Consider the following 16,488-nt stretch of genomic DNA (forward strand, 5'->3'; position numbering starts at 1 on the left):
CAATTCCTCTTGAGAAGAAATAACAATATTCATCAAAGCCTTTTCAGAATCCTTTTCTTCCACCCACTCTAATTTACCATAAGGCAGAGATTGAGACATTGCCCATCCATACAATTTATTAGCATCAAAATACATCAAATAATTACGACCTTTTTCACCATCATAATTTGGAAGTTATTTATTATTTACTTTGGCATATCTTTTTGAACATACTTGTGATATTCCACCTCTCTTAGACTTCTCAATCATCAAAAGCATATCTACATCACTGATTAAATCTATGTCTTGTTTTGTCATTTTCAACATTGCACTCCAAGCTGAACCAGGAGCTGTGAAATAGTGGGCAGGATCTAATCCATAACAATTTTTATAATAACAGAGTGATCTAAAAGCTTTAAACACATCAGCCAACAATAAAACATCTGTTTTTAGAAACAAATCATGATATTCTCCAAGGTTCTTTATCTTAAATATATTCCAAATTTCTTGCGCGTGTTTATACTCCTAATCACTTATCTCTTTTCCATAAAGGTTATTGTAGAAACTTTCTTTTGAAGGAAGTCGTGTTTCTTTAAATCTCATAAATGAATCCATATAATCCTGAGGATAAATTCCCTTACTTGAAAGAATTTTCTCTTTACTTTGAATTTTATTCCTTGTTTGAATTTCCTCTCAAGTTAGAATTCCCTCTTTAATCAGAATTTCATCTTTAATCAGAATTTCCTCTTTCGTTAGAACTTCATTCATTGTTTGAATTTTCTTTATAATTAGAATTTCATCTTCAGTTGGAATTTCTTCATTAATTTCCTCATGAATTAGAATTTCCTCTTTACTTTGAATTCTCTCTTTAATCTGAATTTCCTCTTGAGTTAGAATTTCCTCTTTTGGAAAGAATGAATTAAGATTTGGAAAAGACCCTGTGCAGCTTAGATTTGATGCTTGGTCGGCTCGTGGTGTTCCCATAAACTTGTAAGAATCTAGAAACCTAATACGAGTTAAAGGTTTTGTGAATATCATTTTTGTAAATAAAATATACTTTTGACTTGTGTTTGTTATGGCATAAATATTCCCTGGTGTTTTTGAAAGTTCATTGATAAATAGATGTGTATCATAGTTGGCGCTGTTGTGAAGAAAGACTGGAATAAAAGAAGGAAATTTATAATTAAGATGACAACAGGAATGAGCGGGACCTCTATATTTACCAGTAAGATGACAATAATCCCAAACTTTAGACTCCTCAATTTCCTCCTCAGAAATATGACAGATATTGTTCTTTCTAAATTCTAATTTTTCTTCTTAGGTGAATTTAATCGGTTAATTTGTTTCTTTCATTAATTTAGTTAGTCTTATACAGTCCTTTTCTTATCATTTTACAAACTCTTGTGAAGCTTTTTTTCCACTATAATGTTCAAGTTTATTATACTTTTCTCCAACAGATGATTTGATATAATAACATAAACCACAAGGAACATGTTTTTGATATTTATTTGTATGTGATTCTTTTGGATTAGGAGAAGCAGTATTTATCTTTTTTAGGATACATTCAAAATCAGCGTAAATCACAAATGGGTGCATGATAGATTTATTATAATCTTCAAAATAAATCTTTTCACTAGGTTTTGGCATTGTAATTACAGCTGATTTATGATTACTGCAATATTTTGAATGTTGTTCTGATCGTTCTTTTGTATGAAATGAATTAAGACATCGCTTCCAAGGATATATTTTGTTTGCTGTTCTGAATACCTGAGAAGAGATTAATCTTGATATATTATTGATGTATGTGTGATGTGAATTATTTCCAACACTAAAATATAAAAGATCAATGTGTGTTTCTTCATTTTTAGAGTTGTTTGAAATCTTTAATATTTGAACTTTGTTTGTATCCGTTAATCCATATACATTAATAGAAAGATTATTCTTTTTCTCAAATTTAGGAATATCTGTTGGTGGCATTGGGAATTTAAAATCTTTAATGTCCAAGGTATTCTCATCTTTCATATATTGTTTTACTCTCTCTGAATTACAATTTGGTGGATGTAAGTAAGCAAGAACAGACCAGAGAAAACATTTCTTATCATTGTTCATAATATTAACAACTTCCTTCTTTAGTTTTATTTCTTTTGGTAATTCAATATAGAAGAAGCTTGAAGAGGGTTTGATTTTAGAATATGTATCTCTAAAAAGATGATTTTTTAAATATTAAATCCACTTCCTTACACTGTATTATCAACATCCTCCTCTTGTCTTGATAGTTCTTCATAAACCCCACGATTCAAAGAATCTTGAAATGATGTTATAAAATGAAGATCTGTTCTCATATAAGGAGTTTGTTCTTCATCTTGTCTTTTCATATTCATTTTCACTCCCATGTAAAACTTTGAAGTTTTCATTTCTTTTAATGTCTTTTTAATAACTTTTTCAACATCAGGTTTCACTATTTCAATTGATTCAGCTGTTGATGATGGACCGGGTTCTCCAAATTGAAAAATCCTTATTTTTATATGCCCTTTAAATGCCCCATCAGTGTTTTCAATATAATACTCTCCCTTTACTTCAAACTCATTTTTCTTGTGTTTTTGTGATTGAAGATGTCTATTATAATGACTCTTCAAAACATCCTTTGAGCAGATATCACAATGTTTTCTTTCCAACTCAAGAGGAGATATTTGATGAAATCGATTAAATGTATATTTGTTGGTTTGAAGGTGTTTTTTATAATATTTATATTCATGATTACAAACATCGCAGTACGTTATATTCACCATATTTATATCATAAAACTTTGCTTAAACTAAAATTTTCTTGATGAAAATTTCGTTTAATTTATAGGTGAATCTGTGCTGAAAACTATTTTATTCTCCAACTTTTTTCACTGAATAAATACAATGTTTCAAGATATACAAGACAAGTTTCAATCAATCTCTTCATTTGTAAAAGATACTGAGAAATATGTCAAGGATGTAAAATTTAACAAAGATAAATATAACAACTGTTGGATAAAAACAATTATGGTGGATAAGATGAGTTCTTCAATTTCCTTCAGTGGAAGGGCTTTTAGTATACCTGGAAGAACATCAATTAAAGTGTCTCAAACAAAAGTTTCTCCTCTCCTTCTGGTAATATATTCAAAAATAGAAAAAGCAATGAAACAAGAAAAAGTATCAAAAAATAAAAGCCTGATGGATGAAGCTTTAGAAAGAAAAGATAAGACCATCTGTAATATGCAGGAAGAAATTTGTATTTTTTTCAACAACGCTAAAGATGTAAATCCTGATGAAATAAAGGATGTTGACATATCAGGTGAAATGACATTTTGTTCACTAGTAGTTAAGGATCATTTTAAAATCACCTTGAATATAAAAAATGTTGCAGTTGAATCTGGAAATGAAAAAAGTAGAAAGATATCGATGGTAATATTATTAAATATGAGGGAATATGCAACTGAAAGTACAGATGAATTTTAGTTTAAGTAAAGTTTTACTTTATAAATATGCTAGACTTCCCTGATTCTCCATATGACAAATTTGAGAATTGTCCTGTGTGTGAAAGACGGGGATGAAACAGAGTCAAAGGCCTCTAAACAATGTATATTCTGTGATTATCTTCTAATTAATGATAATAAAAAATTTAAAAAGGAAAATAATTATTTTAGATTTACACCAAAAATGAATTACTTTACAAGATTGATTAGAGAAATGAATGTAAAGTATGAGGGTGATAACACACCTTTCCTTATAAGGGAAGAAACTGAACTTATTAGAGAAATGTTCAAAGGATTGTTGTTATATATTATTCACGATTGTCATTTTCAGGGAAATATCAACACAAGATATTGTATGAATAAAATAATGGATTATCTTAAAATTAAACCTGAACTTGGGATAAAATGTAGAGCTTCTAAAAAAGCCAATATTAAATTAAATAACCTGTTTTCCAAATATATAAATGAATGATTTTTTTTTACCCATTTGGGAAAATTAGATAAAATTTAACAACCATAAAAATCTCCCAAATTCATTAAGATGTCTCATAGTTGGTTCAAGCGGATGCGGAAAAACCTGCTTACTTTTGAAGATGCTCCTGACTCCCAACTTTTTAGATTATGATAATTTAATAATTTTCACAAAGTCGAGTTTTCAACCAGAGTATCAACTATTCTCACAAGGTTTTAATGCTGGTCTTCAAAGAAGATATAATCAATTTATTTTAATTTCAAAAAAACCTAAATGATTATCTCATTGAAGATATAATTCAACTATTTTGTGATACACAGAGATCTAAAAAGAAATAAAAACCTCTAACTTGTATTCTTTGTGATAATATGGATGATATACCGTCTCCCCAAGATTTTGATAAATCAAAAAAGAACCTCGTTATCTTTGATGATTGTGTTAATGAGAGAAACCAAACGGTAATGGACAGCTACTACACAAGAGGGAGACATTCTTCTTGTAATTGTATTTATCTTATTCAATCATACTTTCAACTTCCTCGTCGTTCCATCAGAAACAATGCTAATACTTTATTTTATTCAAGTTAAATTCAATAGATATAAACAATTTTTGGAGAGATAATTGTTCTACATGATGGGGTAAAAAGCAATTTGGAGATTGCATGAAGCACACGACTGAAAAATATAAATACATTGTTGTGAAACAAGATGAGATATTAAATGATATTTTCCAATAAATAAATGGATACGAAAGAAAGAGCAAGAAGATTTAAGGAACATCAAGAGTTGGTTTCAAAGGTTGTAAAACAACAGGAAGACAGAAAGAAGAGACGCAGACAGAAACTAATGGGCGAAGAAGCATTTGAAAGGAAACAAGAGAAAATTTTTAAACCACTTAAAAAAACTTCCCAAGAGAAAATTAAAGATGTTTTCACAGTTCCCACAGTCGAATATACTCCTAAAAAACTTCAAATGTTAAAATATTTTGATCAAATGATGGAGGAAGAATTAGAGCATTTAGGAGAATTAGAATGTGATGATGAAGGTTTATTTCAACAACTGGAAGAGATTAATCGACCCCCTGATTATATTGTGAATGCTGTTCAAAACAATGAATATTCAGTGGATTCAAAAACCAAAGCAGGGCTCATTCCAACAGAACAACCAGCAATATTTCATCTTGTTCAAGAAAAGGTATTGATATTTAATGATGAATTAAAGTTCTTGGGTTCTGCTCAACCCCCTGTAAAACTAACTCCGAGATTAATGTTTCTTCTCACAAAAGATGGAAGACAAGGTTCAACTGTGAGGGATGAATCAAAGTGTATTGATAAACCATTGGATTTGAAAAATAATGATGATGGAGTATATATTGATCTGCTGAACACTCTCAGTTATAGGGTTAGTATTTCTGGTAAAAGTAGGAAAAATGAGAAGGTGAAACACATTATTCAGGCTTTAAGTATCATTGGTTCATGTATTAGTTTTCTTCCAAATGACCCATCACAATTAGTTCACAGACTGTTATTGTTGTTAGGTAGTAAGAAGGCTGGAAATAACAATTGTTTTAATGACGCATCAGCCATTTTAGACCAGTTGATGAACACGAAAATAATGAATAAATTTCAATATAAAGACATTTTTCTCACATTAAATAAGATGAGAAGCACAATCCTGAGTTTTTATTTCACAACAAGCAACCACACATCTTCATTCCCAGACCCACTACAACTTGACCCAACAAAAGAATATGAGGCATTTTTATGGTCGATGGAAACTTGTAATACCTTATTTAATATAACTGATAAAAATGACAAGTTTAGTTGTAATCCGGGAAGTGGAAACAAAACGATAACAGTCTCACCCGGAGCATATGCGATTTCTCAAATATCTTCCGAAATTGCTCGTCTGATGAAAGAACAGGGTGATGAACCCAAAAATATTGTTATAGACATTCAAAAACATACTTCAAAATCAACGATTAAACTTAAAATAACTACAAGGTTGATTTCACAACTGATAATTCATTTAGAGAGTTATTGGGTTTCTCCTCAAAAAAGATTGAAATTAATGGGACGTTTTACAGTGATAATGTCATTCAAATATCCTCAGGAATAAATTCGGTATTAATTCACTGTGATTTGATTGATGGTGCTTATAATGATGGAATAAAAACAAATACAATATTTTCATTCAGCGCATACTCAACTCCAATTGGTAATAAATTCAATATGGAACCTAAAAATGTGGTTTATCTCCCTGTGTCAGGAAAAACCAAACACAGAGTAAATTTTTGGCTAACGGACCAAGATAATCATATGATTTCTTTTAATGGAGAAGTTATATCCATCAGAATTCACCTGCATTAAGTTTTCCAAGAAATAAATACGATGATTATCGTGAGGAAACACGAGTTGGGAAAATATAAAATAATTACAGGCGATGGGATGTTCCTTTCCCCATACTACAAGGGTGAAGGTATGTATTTTGGTAGACGATACTATAAACCTTCGAGACAAAGGGGTGTCGGACATCAATTGAGAGGAGATGGGATAATTGATACTCTGATGGCTATCGGTTCAACGATTCTAAAACATAAAGACCTAATTGGTTCAACTGCTTCTGCTGTGGGAAATGCAGCAGGTGCTGTAAAGAGCATAAAAGATGCCCAAAAGGAATCTCATAAATTACAAGCAATTAAAGAAATTAAAAATGGTAAAACTCAGTTGTCTCCCGAAGAACGACATAAAATAATTCAAATACTTGGGTCAGGGTTTCAAAAGTTTTAACGTCTTTTTTCCAAAATAAATACAAGTATGGAAGCAATTGATAGTATCTATGATTTGGATGATACCATTGTTTTCTCAAACTCCACGAAAAAAGAGGATTACTTCAAGGTAAATACAATAACTGGAACAGACTGGAATGTAAATGGTACAAAAAGTTTTGAAATAAATAATCAACAAACCTATTTGAATCTCTCCGAAAGTTTCTTGTTGTGTAAATTTAAATTCACTAAGGCTGGGAATAACACAAACGCTCCACTTGTAAATGATTTCTTCTGGAAAATGTTTGATCGTGTTCGTTTTTATATTGGAACACAAGAAGTTGAAGCGGTTGATTATGTCTCTGCTGTATCTGAAATGATGAAATTTACACGACATACACTTGGTGATAGAATGGGAAAGGGGGCTGTCGAAGGTTTTATTCCTGATATGTCAACGGGAACAACCACAGACCCTGGATATACTCAAAGGAAAGGAACGTATACTGATGATACAAAAGCAGTTAATAGTTTTACTGTGGCAGTTCCTCTTTAAGGTATATTTGGATTTTGTGATCATGATAAAGTTCTGTATGGTCTTAAAATTAGATTTCAACTACAAAGGAATGATATGAAAATAGATTACTTTTTGGAGTTGCTCATGCTTTTTGTGATCAGAATAAATTTGGAATTGATGAAATGAGTTGGTATATTAGTGAATATACTCCTCATCTTAAAAGAGAAGAGATGTTGAACAGAAGATTTAACTCAAATAAACCACTCAGTGTATCATCCCTCAAAAGAAGATGTCAACACGTTAAACTAAACCAAACCACTTACACGTGGAATTTGGGTGTTCTGGAAGGAAAGCCACGATATCTGTGGATGATTTTTTAAATACCAGATGGCGATACTGCGACTGATAAGAATAATGCATTGAGTGATAATGCTAAGGTGAAACAACTTCATGTTTCTCGAGATGGAACATTTTATCCACGAGAAAGATTGGAAATTAATTGGGAAAAAAATGATTATGCTGAAGCATACAAGTCTTACCAAAAGGTGTGTGAAAGTAATGGAAATAAAGAACCTCTTTTGGATCTGACAGCATTTAAAAGTTTGCATACAATCTATGCGTTTGACCTGAGTGCTCAAAAGGAATCGATAAAGTCTAATCGAGTGGATACTTCCCTATACATTGAAAGAGGAGAGAGTGAAGAAGTTGATACATATTGTTTGCTTTTGGAAGAAACAGAATTGCAGATTAATACAGATAATGGTGTTATGATTCATCTCACATCATTTCTTGTGAAGTAAATGAGTGGCAAAGTACCAACTGGGGTATATGTTAATCAAATCAATCTTCATAAACTATCATCTTGTGTTCAAAATCAAAAGCCTAATTCGATTAACGTTAATACAATTCAGAGAAAAGGAGCAGTAAGAATCGGTTTTGCTCACAAGAGAACAGGTTAAAATCTTGAACGATACTGGCTCACTTAAAATCAAAATGACAAGCAATGTTGAAAAAATATTCAATAAGAGAGATGAGTGGAGGATTTCTCCCATTTCTAATTCCTTTATTTGCTGGTTTAAGTGCGGTTGGAGCATGGACGGGTGGTATTTCAACAACGGTGAAAACTGCCAACGAAAGGAAGGCTCAACTCCGGGCTCAAAAAGAATTGGAAAGACATAACAAAGAGTTGGAGAAACAAATTAGTGGAAGTGGTGTAATTGTAGATTTTGCTTAAAAAGTTGAAGGTCTGCCTGATAAAGCGAGATTGTTAGTTGGAGATATGCTTTCTTCTATCGCACAAGCAGGTGTAAAATTATCTAAAAGAGGGAATGGATTATATCTTTCTCATAAACAAATGAGCGTGGATGAGTGGTTAAAGAATTTTGAAAGAATACAACATCAAATTTACAACTTGTCGAATATTGTAAGAAATTAAAAATTCATAATGTGGATATTTGGATGAGAGATGAATTAACAAACGTGCCAAAACATACAAAGAATATTATTATGAACTTAGAAGATCATAATGGGAACGGTTCTCATTGGGTTTGTGTTTTTAATCGCGAAGACAAATATTATTTTGATAGTTTTGGTCTTCCACCACCTGTTGAAGTCATAAAATTCTTACACAATGGTGTTTATCAAATATTTCAAGTCCAAGAATTAAATTCCAAGTGTTGTGGTCATTTATGTCGATATGTGTTATTTCAACTAAACAAAAATAAATTTTTTTATGACATTATTTTTAATTCATTATAAATGACTTATGTTGGTAAAGATGGTTCTATCTTTGGTGTATCCCAAGAACTGGATATTGATTTATCAAATTATTACACAAAGGCACAGGCTGAACGACATAAATATAATATAACCAAAAATATTAATTTGAAAAATCCTTTTAAATTAAAAAATTATTCAAGCCCGACTGACGCGAATGACTTGGTGACATTAAGTGATTTATCACAATATATATCCTCAAATAAAACGGCCGTGTATTCCAAAGATACAGAAGTGTTGATTTTATCTCCAGGTCATACAGAATTCACAGTTCAAATAAAAATAAATTTTTACAAAGAAGGGCGTATCGTTTGTATGAGAATAGAACAATGGGGGTATGATATGAATGAGTTAGGGTATAATTGGTCATTTAAAATTGACATAAAAGACCTGGAACAATTAAATCAGTCTTGTAAGGAAGAATATTATCCACTTGGTGAAGAGAATGAGTTTTGTGGAGCCACGATGAGTAAACAACAAATAAAATAATTTAATAAGGGTAAATATAGTAATGGTTTTGCCCTAGTTTATATCATGAAAACAGAAAAAACAGGATTATATATTATCAGTCGGGAAATACAAAATGATTTAACTATGGGAAGATGGGGAGGAGTTTCCTGTCATCATATTATTCTAACATATATTTCTAATACATAAATGACAGCAATAAGACTTCAAGAAAATTATCATTTCTGTGTCCAAGCATACCTTCAAGATAAAGGTATTCGGTATTTTAATAAATATGTTCTACAACATAAGAATGAGGTATTTTCAATAAAAGATTGGCATTATGCTGATGTTGAGAAACCAATAACTTTGGATTGAATAAGAATGTTAAATAATGAAAAAATTATAAAGTTAAGAAAACATCAGGCTCTTTTAGAAATTCAAAAGAAATTCTATTGGTTTCCTGTTGTAAAAAAAAAAAATTTGGATACAGGAATTACAAGAAATCCTGATGAATATATGTATGATATTCTCTGGGGTGTAAGCGATTCATGGATAGTCAGGGATGAGGAAGGAGTTGAAGAGAGAGAAGAGGAGGAAAAGGAGAAGAGAGAGAAGGAGGAGAGGGAGAAGAAAGAGAAGGAGGAAAGAGAGAAGAGAGAGAAAGAGGAGAGGGAGAAGAAAGAGAAGAGAGAGAAGGAGGAGAGGGAGGAGAGGGAGGAAAGAGCGAGACTGAATAAATATGAAAATATGGAAACCAGTGAGATTACAAAAACATTGAGGGGATTACAGAAAATAAATCAACCCACCGAGGAGGAAAACAAAGAATTGACAACTCTATAAGCAATATTTTCGACAAGACTATTGACATCGGAAAGATATTGATTTTAATTCAAGTTTTTCATTTTTTTCTTAAATAAATGGAGGAGAGAGTGAAGGCATTTCTGAGGATTCTTTATGTTTTAAAAATTAAGATTCAAATGTGCATGTTGGAAACTAAAAAGGTTTTCGCACTCTGTTGGAATTTTTCTCATAAATAAATGAGTTATTGTCTCAAATGTAAAAAGAAAACTAATACTAAAAATATTTCATAAATTAAAAGTATTAATAAGAGTTTTATACAAAAAGGTGTGTGGTCGGTGTGTGGTTCAAAAAAAAATCAATTTATCTCCAAACCCAAACTCGGAGGAGATATACAAAAGTTTTTATCAGGAAGTAAATTTACAACTTCTGGAATACCAGGGGAATTACATCTACCAGGGTATTCTTTCTGTGGTCCAGGCACAAACTTGGATAAAAGATTAGATGAGGCAGACAATCCTAAATCATGGAGTAAGCCCATCAATAGAGTTGATGAAGTGTGCATGAGACACGATATTGGTTCTGGGAATACCACAACTTTGGAAGAAAAGCATGAAGCCGATAGAGAAATGTTGTATAATTTGTCTCTGATACAAAATCCAACCTTGAGAGAAAAAGTTGATAGGTTCATCGTGAAGCAGATGATCAGTGCGAAATTGAAACTTGGACTTGGAAATTCAAAAAACTAAAAGGCTCAAATGATGTCATTAAGATTGAAGAGCAATTAGCTGATGAATGACATAAACCAATATTCACAAAGTTTCAGAGAAGGAAAGTTTATTCCAAGGAAGTTGATTATATCTGGTCTGCTTATTTGATTGAACTCAATAATGATAAGGGGTGCAAGTATGCTTTAACCATTATTGATTTGAGGAGTAGATATGCATGGGTTCTCCCTTTAAAAAACAAAACAGGTAATACTCTTATGTTAGCCTTTCAATAGATATTTAATAAAAGGAAGAGAAAACTTAAAATATTGTGGACTGATGAGGGTACAGAGTTCTTTCACAAGACATTTATGAATTCTCTTTAAAAATAACAGCATTACAATAGACAGTACCTTTAATTAAGGAAAAGCCGTTGTTGAACGTTTTAATCGTACCTTAAAAGAGAGACTATATAAAAAATTCACACAACTTGGTTCACAACAATGGTCATCTTTAATTCAGGATATTGTGGATAAGTATAATGACACGATTCACACGTCAACGAATATGAAACCATCAGAAACATTTCCAAAATTAAAATATGAAAAAGAGATTAATGTCAGAAAACCTAAGTTCAAAGTTGGTGATTTCGTAAGAATATATCGGTGGAAATCTCATTTTGAAAAAGGTTATGTTAAACGACGGACGAACGAACTTTTTAAAATTGTTTATGTAATAGATACGGTTCCTTGGACTTATAAGATATATGATTTCAAAGGGGAAGAGATTTTAGGTTCATTTCATTCACAGGAATTACAAAAGACAAAACTAAGCAGATAATAACCATGGGAGCAATGGGTTGTCCTTTCACTCCCTCCTACTATGCACCTTTGTGGACACCAGAGAGCCAAGTCCGAGGTGTGTCAAGGGGGGACGTTCACAGAATCCTCAACTGAATAGTCAAGGCTTAACTTTTGTTTGTTGATGTGTGTGTATGTGTGTGTGTGTGTGTGTGTGTGTGTGTGTGTGTGTGTGTGTGTGTGTGTGTGTGTGTGTGTGTGCGCGCGCGCGTGCGTGCGTGCGTGCGTGCGTGCGCGTGTGTGTGTGTGTGTGTGTGTGTGTGTGTGTGTGTGTGTGTGTGTGTGTGTGTGTGTGTGTGTGTGTGTGTGTGTGTCCCAACCCTCACATTCAAAATCTCAACCCCAACCCTCACATTCAAAATCTTAACCCCAACACTCTCCCCAACCCACACATTCGAAATCTCAACCCCCCACCCCAACCCTCACATTCAAAATCTCAACCCCAACCCAACCCTCGCCCAACACAATGTCTTTTTCAAAATGAGATTTCCACCTATATTATATTTCTACGTTTTTTTTCTCTTCTTCCAATTCTGTCTTTTAAGGCTTTCAGGTTTGATGATGTAGAAAGGGGGAGTTAGCCTGCACTTTCTTCCCAGAACGAAAAATATTTTTTTTTTTGTTTTTTTTTCTTCTTCCAATTCTGTCTTTTAAGGCTTTCAGGTTTGATGACGTAGAAAGGGGGAGAAAGCCTGCACTTTCTTCACAGAACTTTCTTGATCTTGCTTCCATCAAGCACCATCCAACAAATAACTACATCGAAAGGTTTCGATCCCAAAGAGTGATAGCATTTCAAGTCTCCAAAATAAACCCAACTTTCAAAGTCTTCAAGGTATAACCACATTCCTGTTGAGTTTCCAAGATATGTATCACATTGTGAGTTATCAAGCCAGATCCCACATTTCAAGTCTCCAAAATAAAACCAACTTACAAAGTCTCGAAGGGTGAACTCATTTCCTGATTTTTTCAAAATTTCTGAGTCTCCAAGGTAGGTCCCATATTTAGAACCGTCTTGGTAGAACCCTTTTCCTGAATCTCCAAGGAAGTTATTTAAACCACCAAGGATAACTCATTTTCTGATTTTTTCAAAATTTGTGATTCTCGAAGGTAAAACTTGTATTCTGGCTCATCAAGGTTGAGCTCGTTCTGTGGGTCTTGGTCGATCACAAGGTCTCCAAGGTATAACTCTTTGGTTGGGTCATCAAGGACGAGCTCGTTCTGTGGGTCTTGGTCACTCATAAGGTCTTCAACCAAGCCAACAATTTCGCCCCAAGTTGTAGTAAAAGCAGTATTTTCATTTTGTATTTCAGATACAATTTCCTGTGAGAGAAAATAATAATGTATTAATTAAGTTATTTAATTATTAAATGAGTCGATGCTTCAAAGGAACTGAAAATAGGAAAATAAAAATCTTACCTCTACAGATAAGAGGTTTGAATCCAGTTCATCAACTTGAAGGTTTCGTTCCATATAAATAGTCGATATCTAAGCAAGCTCATCCCACTCAAGCTCAGGACAGCAGTCCATTGTCAGAATTTTTTTTTGAGAATGGAGTCTGGGTTGAACCTTTTTTCGAGAAAGACTGGTGGTTGTGGTTTCCTTTGGAAATTCCCTGGGCAAGCCCAGGCAAGCCTTCGTTGAGAAATTTTTCAAAACCATTACATTGCAGAATTTTCTCGTGATTTCATTGTGAGTCAGAGATAAACTGCAAATGATGTAAGAGTAGGCGGGGCTCAGCGAAAGTGGGCGGGTCTTCGGAAAAGTGTGCGTGGCTTATGAAAAACCTCATGAAAAGTGGGCGGGGGCTTAGGAAAAGTGGGCGTGGCTTTTGAAAATACCTCATGAAAAGTGGGTGGGGCAGAGGAAAAGTGGGTGGGGATCAGGAAAAGTGGGCGTGGCTTATGAAAATACCTCATGAAAAGTGGGTGGGGCTAAGGAAAAGTGGGCGTGGCTTATGAAAAATACCTCGTGAAAAGTGGACGAGGCTTCGTAAAACTGGGCGGGGCTAATGAAAAGTGGGGGTGGCTTATGCAAAAAATAATCTGAGGATCAGGAGGTGGTCAAACAAGAGCATTAAGAGAAGTTTCTCATTTCATAATGGCACAAAAGGGGTATCTTAAAACATATAAAGATTCAAATGTTTTATTTTTAAATATTTTAGATGGGGATTATTGTGCAAAGAAAATTAAGCTATTGAAGGAATTTGAGAATGAACAAATCTTTATAGGTTCAATGAATGAGCTGAACAATATGCATTGGTTATTTGAAAAAGAGTGTCCCGAGGCTGACCTGTTTCAGACATTTCTTTAGAATCGCCTTTAACAAATCACATCACTACTTTACTGCTTGAACAAATATTTATCTTATTGCATTGGTTATTTGAATAGAGTGCCCCTAAGTTAAAAGGGGAGACAAATAAATTTTCCTTGGGATAAAAAGTGGGTTTACTTTTCAGGGGAAAAAATATGAATCGCTGAAAATCCCCCATTCATTTGCATGGCGAAAAGTGAGCCAGAATCAGTATATTCACTCGACTCCCCACCCTTTGCCTGGGGCTTAAAAAGGGGGTAGCGCGGAGCCGTCAAGAGAGCGAGCGAGCTTTTTCCTCGACTGCCGTCCTTTGAAAGCTTCTTCGAGGGAGAGCCTGCAGCAGACTCCCTGCCATGCTGTTGTTGTGTCGTAAAATACTCCAAGAATGAGGAATTCAATATTCTTCAACGGTTTATTCAAACGAACAAGGGAACGTAACAAGCTCTTTCATTGCACATCTCCTGACCTCTCAACCCCAACTCCTTCTCTCCTCATCGCCCCCTCCAACATCCAGTTTTGCACAACACCACAGCTGTTTACATGCCACCACCCCCACAAAACCAGACAGGCTCACCACTGGGCACAGACGGCGGACCAGTGTGGAACGCACGTTGTCACAAGTTCTGGCGGATTAATATGGAGGAGATAATGCGCCATATCACGAGGTGGGAACGCTCAGGTGGAGTGTCCCACAGAGTAACACACTTACACATAAAGCCCTTTACATGGTTAGGTTTGGGATCTTCATTCTGACACATCTATTCTCCTCTCTCTCTTTTTCACTCCTCAATCCCTTCTACTGTCGCCGCACAAAGAACATGTTACTGATTCGCAATCCCATTTTCCTCGAGCACGATACCACACCCCTCATGTCCCGTACATCGCACCTCCCACTCCTACACCGAGACACCAGTATCTTTCCAACTACCCCTCCAAAGCCTCCTGGCCCGATTTGGTCAGCCGACTGCACCAGGTATTTGGAGGGCGCTCATCCTCATCGAGGTGTGTGTGCGCGCGTGCGTGATGGCGCCTGTCCTAGATTAATTAAGATTGCAGAAGATAGTCGGGATAATTTTGCTCTGTGTCCTCTTTTGTAAGTTGTTGCTCTTTTGCCACACCCCACAAATTCCTTGCTGTCCTCTGCTGTCCATAAAATAAATCCCCATTCACTGTGCCACATACTTTTCCTTGCTTGGGGGTATATAAACACATTGTTGAGAAATGTTCCCAGCTCGTTTTTGTGTTTTCTTCCTTTGGTCCAACATGGCCCGCAGCTGAGTTTAGCCGGGACCTTGTTCTCCAGCGATCCGTTTCTGAGCCGGTACATGCTTGGCAGTTCTGCTCTGCTGCATCTGATCTGGTAAGGTGATCTGGTTTGAGGAAATGTGCACCGAGGGCATCAGTTCAGGTCAGGTATGGGAGCATGCGCCGGAGCGGCGTGTCGCTGCGTCCACTTTACTCCAGTACTCAAGGAACCTCCGTCTGGCCATCCCCAGCAGCAGATGCCTGGCCCATCCCCATCTCCTTGAGATGCTGATCAACCTGCTGCAACCATGAGGCACGTGGTTGGTCTATTGGCCTCTTCCATTCACGAGGCTCCCTCGCTGATAGAATCTTGTGAGCAGGATCAGCATCAGGAAAATGAGCCACATGTCCATACAGCCGCAGCTGACGCTCACGGACGATGTAGGTAACAAATCTCATTTGAGTCTCTCTCAGCAACCACTCGTTGGACACAAAGTCCGACCAGCGATAGCCAAGGATTCTCCGAAGAGACCTGTAACCAAGTGAATTAAGTCTCCGTCTCAGATCCTTGGTCAGGGTCCAAGTCTCGCATCCATAGAGTAAGACAGTAAGCACCAAGGACCTGAAGACTTGGACTTTCGTCCTCCCGCACAGGTACCGGCAGCGCCACACCCCATTATCCAGTGAATCCATGACTCCACAGGCCCGACCCAGACGTCTGTTGACCTCTGACTCATAGCCAGCAGAGACATGAATATCACTGCCAAGGTAAGTGAATCTCTCCACGACCTCAACATCCTCACCACAAATAGGCACAAATGTGACAGTAGCATCCGAGATGTCATTGAAAACCTGGATCTTGGTTTTGACCCAGGAAACCCATAATCCCAGCGGCTCCGAGTCCTCATTCAGCAACTCGAGGGCCCCCAAAAGGATATCTAAAGTCTCCGCAAAGATGACTGCATCATCTGCAAAATCAAGGTCAGAGATCTTGACATTCCCAAACGATACACTGCAGCTTGATCTCTCCAACATCCTCCCTAAGAATCCAGTCCATACAAGTGCTGAAAATTGTGGGGGCCAGTTCCACACCCCTGACGAAAGTC

This window comes from Eptatretus burgeri, chromosome 4, assembly GCF_056783735.1.
Source record: "Eptatretus burgeri isolate ZD-2024b chromosome 4, Ebu_testis_v1, whole genome shotgun sequence".
Lineage (NCBI taxonomy): Eukaryota > Metazoa > Chordata > Myxini > Myxiniformes > Myxinidae > Eptatretus > Eptatretus burgeri.